Below are 10,646 nucleotides of genomic sequence, written 5' to 3' on the forward strand. Positions count from 1 at the left end.
TCAAAAAAAGCTTCCAGGTCTAAAAAGGGGAGGGGATTTAACAATGACTGACTCACGCTTAGCTCCCTCTTTACACTGCAACTTGATTTGATATCTGAATATAATATAGGACCACAATTTCTCAGCTTTTTCTGTCATTAAATATGAGTTAACGGTATCTAATAAATACTTCAACAATAAACATTTGCGGCACTTTTTATTTGAGTGAAGTATTTCGATTTCCGTGAGTTGTGTTTTTTACAATGTCTGGCTTTCAGAATGTTATCATAAAAAGTAATAACTTAAATGTGGAATGATGCTAGTCTTTGAATCAACTGTGAAACTGTACGACTATGAATGTAAATTAATAAAGAAATAATCAAAAGAGAGGGATTGACTTTCTGAGTATAAATATGTTAGCATGGTCATCTGTGAAATTGCACGCCTTCCCACCACAAAGTAAATCAATAACTTCTTCAGCATGTCTGGTGCATGATGTAATAATGAGATTAAAGACAAGGACGGGAAAAGCTCGGTGTAGACTTTGGAATATACATTTTTAAATATCATTTACAACCTTCAGTGTAAAGATTCACAGAACCACCACATGAGAAATAGCCAGACATACTAAAAAATATGAAAGTGCCATCGAAATAAGTGAGAGCAGTAAGCAAAAGTAATAACAGCGTGTCCCTTCTCAGTTATGTATGATTTTAGCAGCACATTGAATAGATGGTGCTCTTTGTGTAATAGGCACAAATGGATCCTTTAAACAAGTTTTTAAATAAATTGAGGCCAAACGGCTCGAAGAGTCCTGACAGAGGATTTGTCTTCATAATCATGAAGCGAAGTGTTTGCGCTGCCTCTGACCACATCCAGCCTCCAGCCACCTGGAGGAATGTACTAATGCCAACACCAGACCAAGAGTCACAAAGCTGATCAAGAGCCACAGCAATCATTTAGCATGTTCTTCCATGATGCATGCATTGTATGCAAAGAGGACACGGTGTTGTATGAGGGCGCTACAGCTGTTTTATTAGCTCCCTCAAACTCAATTTCCATTTAATTTGAGAGCTGGCTCCCCGAGTCTGCGCCTGGCAGCTAAAGGTATTAATCTGGCCTTATCTGGCCCCGGCATGCACGGTTCATATCCACACACCCGGTGCCAACAACAGATCTATAATTCATGGCCAAGCACACCCACGTTATTGGCTGCCCATGTATTAGAAAATACAACACAGGAAAAAAGAATTCAATGTAGTGTCATCCAAACAGTTCGGAAGGCGAGAGGGTATGTTTTCTGCCCTCCGGGGACAAACCATGTGACACAAACTTCTCTGTAGTGCTATTACACATAAAAGACAGCGATGTACTGCATGGAACTTTTTTTTTTTACATTTGTATTCTGCCGGGGCGGCGTCTTGAGTCGTTATACTGCCGAAGTGAGGGCTAACGTCAATGTGACCCCACAGGTGAACGAGTGCTGCGTTTGACAGATGGAGAATTATTCTCCCAATTAGGCTAATTGGACGCGACAGGTCAGGGCATATACGCGGTTGAATGAAGTCAAATAAACAGAGGGGATGGTGGTAAATTATCTTGAGGAATAGCTCTGGAAGGGACATATCCGGCATATGTTTCAATAAAAAAGTCTATTTTGGGGAGAGAAAAACATATATATATATATATATATATATATATATATATACTACAACAGTGGCTTGCCTCGTGAAAAGTTGTCTCCTTTAGATGAGTTCTGCTAAAAGCTCTGTCCGAGGATCATTATCCAATCACGCTCAGTCGCTCTCCTCTGTCTGGCTCGTATTGCTCGCCTTCCAAAACTTCGAAACTGCCAGCATCAATAGTACAGAAAAAAAAAAAAAGTTCCAACAAAGTTTGAAACTTTTGTCAAAGGACTGGCTGACTGAAGAATGAAACGCTGAATGTGCTCATGACTGATGAGAGTAGAAATGTCAAAGTAGAGGACATCAAAATCGGAAAAAAATTAGCGACGATAAAGACCTCGGCGGAGGATAAAAAGCACTTAAACCGGGGAGGCAACAGGCTGCACACGTTCCCACCCCGGCAGGGAGTGAGGTAGTGTGAGCCGGCGTCTCTCGTGCCCCCCTTAAGAGTTTAGGGATGTGGTGAGTGGGCAGGTGTTGCTGGAGGGGAATTTGTGTCATTTTTAACTGGCGACTCCTCGCCGGGTCGCGCAAAAGCGAGAGCGGGGGTAATGTAGGCCAGGAGACGAGGATCGAGGGCCAGTCCCTCTGGTGTCCTCTTTTTAATGAGCATCGCTGCGCCCGGCAGACGAGGAGGAAGGCTTTTAGCCCGACGGCGCGGTCAGCGCGGCGCTATGATAGCTTCCTCAGCCCACCGAGGGCCCATTGTAGCCGGGAACAGACAGGGAGATGAGAGAGACATCAGACACTAGGTAATTAGGACCACACGAGAAAAAGAGGTGGAGGAGGATACCACAGCTAAACACCTCATCATCTCTTCTTCTTTTCTTCTCCGATTCCTTGGGGTCATGCTTGTTTTCGCCTTGATATCTCTGTTAATGAATGAGCGCGGCGTCTAGTGCCCAGAGGGGGCCGATGTTTGTGTCTGAAAAAGGAGCCAGGGAGGAAAGGAGGGAGTTAGGGAAGGAGGGAGGGAGGGAGGTGGGCAGGTTTTGGGGGGGCCCACGCAGCATTTTGTTTGTGTTGTTCTGGAGCAGCTGGAGGCAATGACGGGGAACACAATAACAGTTTTTATGCAGCAAGTGAATGCATAAGCACCTACTCATCACAAAATCATGGGCATACAAACAACTGTAGACGAACACCTGCTGTGATATACAGCATACTGTATGAAATAAGTAATCATCAATGGCGTGCAGCAGGTTGTGTGAGTGGGAGGTACGCCTCAAACTACTTGAGAATTTCAATAAAAGCATGAGTGCAGATGAAGAAAAACCTTATATAGGAGTTTAAATTGATTATTTAATTAGTGTAATTATCAAGTGGATGAGGTATTGAATCCGCTAAGAGAAGATGTGTTTAATGCCGCACAAAGGAGACCGTTAAAGATAAAAAGCTTATGTTAAATAAATCCTACATCTGGTCTGCTTATTTTTTCCCCCAACAATGGTGGCAGAAGTAACTAGTTCTACTGAGAGAACCTTGTCTGGCTCTTCCTATCTCCGTACATTAATTTGGAGTGACACATCACAAATCACTTCTCTTATCTTTGAAAAGATCGCTATCCTTTAGGCACCAGCCTGATGCTGATATGATAGCGGAAATTGTTTATTAAGTTTTAAAAAAATGAGCGCTACTATCATGAGCATTTTGGATCAACAAGTTTAAGAGCTTGCAGCCAAAGACACCGGCGGTGTTTCATTTTAATGAGTGACCGTGTTAACTGCCGACTCTCTTCCGAAAGTAAAGTGTCCCTGGTTGCTCGTACTGACGGCAGCTTTTAAATACACCATTTCATCTGTGTTTATTCCCGATGCCAACCATGTACGGAAGTTGCTATATTACCTTCAGGTACCTGCATTTAATCCAAATTGTGCAGTGGCAGCCTGGGAAATATCATATAGTTGCCGAAATAATCAATAAGACATCTATAGATAGATGTGTGAAAAACAGATTTGTGTGTGTGTGTTGTACATTTCTAGGTCACCCACAACATTCATGGCACATCAGTCCCCATCATGCATCTGTGAGTGGCAGCGTACCCCCTGTAAGCTCTCGAAGCCTCGTCCTGAACCTGAATCGTGACCAATCACACGGTCAGGACGCCGAGCTCGTAAGACGCAATTTCTGCATTGTTACGACAAACGTCAATGTTGAAAATGTTGTCACTTTAACAGTAATATGTCACGTTTACTGCCATAAATATTAAGTATGTCATTATTTTATAGGCTTGTGTACATATTATTATTTGTACAACTTGTTTCTTGAATATTGATTCTGTTTGTATTTACACTTGATAGGAACCATCTTTACGTCCTATGTTGTGTTGGGACGCTTTTAGTTGTGACAAGCTCCTGAAGACAAGTGCAACGGTAGAAGTTTCTACTCCGCTAAAAGATATAAGTTAAAGTGACAACAAAGTGTTGATTTTTCGAAGAATATTGTTATCCAAGTGGACTCATTTCCCTCTCGGTTGTGAGCAGCCATATTTACGTCCAATCTGTTTACTGTGTAACGTGAACGCCAACTTGTTTTGTATGTTGAAACGTATTTAAACAGTTCGACGGTGGATTGATGACGGTGGCGTTGACTGAGGCGCACGTAAGACGAATAAATCCATCAGTAACAGAAGAACCAAGGTGTCGTGTATTTCCTGGAGGGAGTGACAGTCACATTGTTTTAAATAAGTTCGTATAGTCCATTTTCACTCGCAGATTGAGCAAAGCTACATTGTTCAACGGATGAATTTTGTAAACAAAATCAAAGTTAGCCAATTTCAGATTAGGGCTGAAAGTTACAACTATACTGTATAGCGATTAATCTGTTGTTCATTACTAATTGATTATTAATGGGATAAAAAGAAAAGTGTTCCTCGCCATCTTGTACAATGCTATTTTATTAACAAATCAATTAAATGGGCAATAGAGATGCAGTCATGCACTGAGGTGAAAGGAAAATGGTTGAGATATGGCTCAAGTTGCTGTTGCTGAGAGAGAAAGGATTCACATGGACACCGTCTCTGAGTAATGGCTTGAAATATTAAAAACGCACTCTCAAAGGGACCATCATTTACTAAGTGAACATCCCGCTGTATTGAAGAAGACTTGAAACCAGCGACTGAGACCATAAACTCATGTTCACAATGTTTACTGAGGTAATAAATCATAGACATTTTGAAACCGGAGGAGTTCGGCCAGTAGAGAGAATGCATCTTCCGCATTGGCTTCACTCAGAAGAACCGGAGGATGCTGCCTATAGGTCAGATAGATGTGATCACACTCCAATCGTGACGTATTTACAGCTTTAAAATGCATTTTTCCATATCCAGATAACATATCCAGGCATACAGATCGCATTGCAACAGGCGGAAACAGGGCTGACAAACGGAGCCGCAAACATTTGATGTGTTTGGGGGAAGAGCTGTAGAAACACGCATCGTAGTGCAGACCTTAACCTCGACCATTTGAGTGCACATACAGCAGTCTACCCCGGTCCTGTATTTATTCACCTCCCCAAGCCCTCCGTCCAACTGTCCAGATGTTCCACGTACCTCCTGAAATATTCACACCTGGTCAGCTCCTGCTCGGAGCCACCCAGTCCCTTCCACAGATGTGTCCTGTCAATCTAGATAAAAGGGAACATGGCCACTTAATCAACACGCTGCTGCATTACAGCCTTTCTTACAGAGACCCCCATTTATGGCATTTACCCTATTTAAATGACCTATCTTCGCCAGCATCAGGCTCCGGCTCAATGAAATCTGTCCAGTCAGCTTCCAGCGTGCACAACACCTGAGTATATAATGGCCTCGTAAAGTGTGTGTTTATAGGCTTAATGGTTGTGGAGATCATTACAAATGTGAAAGTGGTTATACTGTTAAGCAGATTGTGCTCCGCACACTGTAGTGTTGTGAGTCAAGGGGGGGAAAAAGAAGGGGAGGGTTTGAAGAGCGCCCGCGGGGACAATATTTTGTTGAACAGTATATCACGATGCTGTTGTTGGCTAAGCACTGTAAACAGTATGATTCATACTTCATGTTCTGAACGTTGCTTTAATGGATATTGGACTATAAAGAGGTCGGGGAAAATGAGTGTTTAAACTGAGTGATTACGTTTAGATTTACTGGCAGGTCAGTTGTCTGGAGATCATCACGTTTTATTGCATTTCTTACTGGACTCATGATATCGCAGTGTTTCTTCAAATCATGAAAAGGCCATGAAAATGAAACCTTCTGAATGGACGGAGAGATGACCAGCTCACTTGGAAAGAAACAGTTGAAAAGGTGCGTCCAGGCCATTGTCCTCTGTAAACGGAGGGGATCATGAGCTCCAAGGTGCCCTTCGCCTCTTACTTGAACTTTGGCTGATGAGAAATGGCTAATTTTGTGCACAGACAAAATATACGCAAGATTCACAGGTGCCCCTTGTGTCTCCTTCAACCATTTTAGAGGATCTAAAGCTCAAGCAGAGCACTACAGTATAGGAGAGGGGTTGGGGGGAGGAGGAACAATGACCATATGTCAAGCTTGGTGCAGCCGCAGGGGGATCGATTGGGGAATATTTCATTAGAGCTTGAGCTAAATTCTTTTGAAATGAAAACATACATATTTCCCTGAAGGTGGGGCAGGACCATATGTGCATGTTTATTAATATAACAACCCTCCACTTTGGACGTAGGGTGAACTATATAGGTAATCACTTGTTTTTCTTATCCCACTACCTGCTGTTACTTGTATATTTTTTATCGTCCATAAACTAAGTAATGCAACCTCTTTTGTTGTTTGTTGTCGCAGAGCTAGTTGATGAATTGCTTGGTCTGGCAAGCTAATCCCTAACATGCAAGTAAGGATCAGTTACTCCATTTTCTCTGTACCAGATCCTAAATTTTCCCTCACAATTGAACATCATTTCCTTCAATAAGGCACTATTTAAAAGAGAACAAAAAGCTTTCTCACTGCCAGTGAGCAAATTCAGTAACTTATCTCAGTTGCAATTGATACAATTTATTCAAAAGCCATATTTGTACCGTTGACTCTTGTTTCATAACCGTCTGCAAAGCATTCATCTTTTGTGGAGCATATTCAGACAGAGGAGGGATGAATAGATATCAGCTACCGCAGCTTCTTCCATTTTTGGACTCTTTGGCTCCCTGTTCCCTCAAAAGGTCAAAATAATTTGCTCTTTGATCAATGGTACAAATTGAATGCCACGGTTGAACTACACGCAAAAATGTGTCGCATGTGCAGATGTGGAGATGTATTTCTCCCCAACGAATTCGCTGGAATTGCAACAAAAAACGTTGACATTTTAAAACAAGGTACGACAAGGTCTTAAGTATTAAGCTGCTTAATTAAGAAGTAAATGAGAAGCACCGTCAGCTACAATGTGCATATGAAATGTGATGAAGATGTGCAGAAGAAGTGGCAGATGCCGAGTTGATGAGGATACTGATGTCGTGGTGGATCATGTGATTAGGGACAGTTAATACCAGAGCTGCCAACACTCACATATTGGCCTTGAGACTCGCGCATTTGACACATTTGTACATTTTCTCAAAGCAAAAAATTAAAATGTATAACTGATAAAACAGAGGATAGAGGGGGTGAACAGTTTGCTCAGTAGACTTATAATAAACAACAACTAATTGCGACCCCTGCTGTAGGTTGGGCAATGTCACAAAAAGTGTACTTTAAAAAAAAAAGCACAGATACTGACTCTCACTCCAAACTAAACTGAAAACTTGGCAGCCCTGATTATTATGTGACAGTCCTGCTAGAACAACAACAACTCAAAGAAGTGTAATAAGAAGAGAATGGAGAGGAGGGCAATAAACCCCAATCAAAGCTCTTTATCTTTGTTTCTCTCTCTCATCTCTCTACCTGTCTCGCCTATCTGTCCTCCGTTGTCTTCTTTTCTGAACCTTTATCTCACCATCTGTCTCTCAGCTCTGCAATACCTTTTCCCTTCCTCTACTTCTTCTGTCATTATCTGCCTGCCTTTGCTCCGTTTCCACCTTCCACTCTCTACAAACTGTTGTCTCGCACTCCAATCTTTTCCACACCGAGTGCAACTTCATCCGTCTACATTAAAGGTTGTGTAATTGGATGTTGTGAAAACACAGGCTGAGGTTTAGAGAATCTACAAGGCTATCAGCTGCACATACCTTGTAATTATTTACAGTGATAGTTAGTCTACCCTAGTAACAAAGTATATAAATCTAATGCCGTGATCTGGACTATACCGTAAAAGTCGGGTTACAAGCTACTACGTTCGGTGGGTGTCCCCGCTAGTAGCCAGCTGCTGCTAGTTCCCCGCTAGCTCTCCGCTAACTCCTGCTAGCTCTCCACTAGCTCTCACTAGCTCTCCGCTAGCTCCAGTAGCAGCAGCAGCGGGGAGCTAGCAGCAGCAGTGGGCAGTAGCAGCAGCAGCGGGGAGCTAGCAGCAGCAGCGGGGAGCTAGCAGCAGTGCTAACTTGCTACAGCGGGGATAACCACCGGGGGTAGTAGCGGCTTGTAACCCGGCTTTTACGGTATATATATTTGATCAAGTACGCCAAGTTTTTATTTCAGAGCTGATAAATCATGTGTTATGTTTTAACATTTAAAAAAAGGTCCAGTGTGTAGAATTTAGGGGCAACTAGCGGTTGGCAATACAAGGTCAAATCTGGGTCGACCTCCAGGCACCTCCAGCGATCCAGTTCAACTAAAGGTCCTGCACACACAGTTTGTCACGGTAGAGACGACGACACATTTGCAGGTGTTGCAGCGCCCGAGCAGCAGCAGCATAGCATGTACATTAAGCTCGTTTTAGCGGGTAGCGAGTATATTTCCCGAGCACGTACAGAGCAGTGACCTCTCCTCTCTGACATCGCCTGCACGGGGAGGAGATGAGTCTATTTGACATTCAGGCCCACTTAAGATTAATTATACATTATACAAAGCATACATGCACTATGGCCTTAAAAAGCAGAATAATAATGTGTCATTATTTCGTTCCTATGAAATTGTTCATGGATGGTTCATTTTACAGGGGGGGGGGATTGTCTTTCAATATATTCTCCTTGTACTGACGGAATATCACGCCAGTGTTCTCACTTCCTTCTCTTTCTTTCTTTTTTTTTTTGAAAATAAATGACTATCTTAACATGAATCTTTCATTTCCTTTTATTCCGTCCTTGCCCTTACACCATATTTTTTTGGCAAATGCCCTTATTATGAGCTGGACACGATGCCCTCCAAGATGTCCCACGCCTCACCATCCAAGGCCAAGGTTTACACCAGAAAGACACCAAAGCCCTGCTGACATTCATGGGAATCGATTAAATTAATGCTAATGTCTATTAAGCAGTCATGTCAATAAATCAAAACCGAACAGAGCAAAGAAAGAAACTGTGGCTGGCATCTGAATCAAACACATTGCATTCAAGTTGCAACCCTTTATTTACCTCAATGGCAGAGAGATAAGAGACAGGCTTCTATTCTTAATTTCACCAGCTTCCTCATATCTAAAACCTCCTCCTTGTTTACCTGAATGCAACTCAACATATCCAGATAATTTTTCACGTTTAAATAATAGCAGACTTTTACAATTTTTGATCGGCTTCTAATATAAAATCTACAGAAAGTGTTGAGATGTTGACAGCAGCTTAATATCGATCTGGAAATGACTTACTAGGCAGAAGATACAGGTCCAAAACAGAAACGTGGAACATCAAAGTATAGGCCCGACTGTGTTTGGTACTGATGACATGAGTGCTGTGGAAATGTACATGCAGTAATGCAGGATTTACCACATCAGCCATTGTTGTTGGCCTTCATGGTTTTTAACAAGCCTGTATTTCTTTGTCCGCTGGCCACGCCCCAGCTATTATTTGACACTGTACCATTATTAAAAAATACTGGCTTTTGTATACAAATGTATGGAATATATTTTTCTATAACTGCGTAATATCTTGAGTAAAAGCTTTCAAAATTAGGATGTAAACACACAGAGAAATGTAGAGCTAGTCGAATAGGTCCGTCTGTGTTGAGTGAAAAAAAAATCTGTTTTGCACATCACAGAGGCTTAAGCTGTTTATTTGTAAGTCAGTTTGCAGAGATAGCTGTGTGTGTGTGTGTGTGTGTGTGTGTGTGTGTGTGTGTGTGTGTGTGTGTGTGTGTGTGTGTGTGTGTGTGTGTGTGTGTGTGTGCGTGCGTGGCAGTGTGTTCGCTGACGGGTAGGAGGAAAGCAGTTTTAATCACCGCTAACCCTCACACCCTGCTGACAGCGTCAGAGAGGAACCGTCTCACCCCCTTCCTATGATCAGCCCCATCAGCTGTCTGCTTAGCCCTCCATTCATCTCTTTTATTATTTATTTACCTCCACTTTGTACATACATATTCACCAGGGAGCAATCCTTTGAGCATTTAAGCAGGGCCCCTGCTAAAGTACCTCGGCAGAGGAACTTTTCCACTCTATCTCTATTTCACATGAAAACCAAGTTAGCTTTGAGTTTAACTATGACGTGTGCTTTTTTTTAATTTTACATTTGACAGATATATTACTTTTTAAGGGATGGAGAAGCCTCATTGATAATAATGTTTGGCGTTGGCTTGATAGATTCTATCTTGACAAATCTCCAACACTAAAAGCAGACAGCTCATTTATACAAAATAATCATACTAATGGTGGGCCAATTAGAGGTACAGAATGACGGCGGATTTGTTGGTGCTGGTATTGATTTTTACATCCCAAATCAAATTAACACAGTCGATAGAGAGCGTCCCGCTTGTCTTTGCCTGTAAAACAACAACAGATCAAATCAGTCTTTGGATGTCTTGTGGACTTTATACGTCTCTTTAATTGGCCCGTGTACACCACCGGCAGAGTGTGTTACATACGTTAGACAAGGTCATTCCTTGTGGGCACCTCAAGGTCAGCTTCTAATCCTCGTTTCTGTCAAAGATCCTCAAAGTCGGCTGCTGACCACGTCATGCGAAACCAA

The sequence above is a fragment of the Taurulus bubalis genome, assembly GCF_910589615.1.
Source record: "Taurulus bubalis genome assembly, chromosome: 11".
NCBI lineage: Eukaryota > Metazoa > Chordata > Actinopteri > Perciformes > Cottidae > Taurulus > Taurulus bubalis.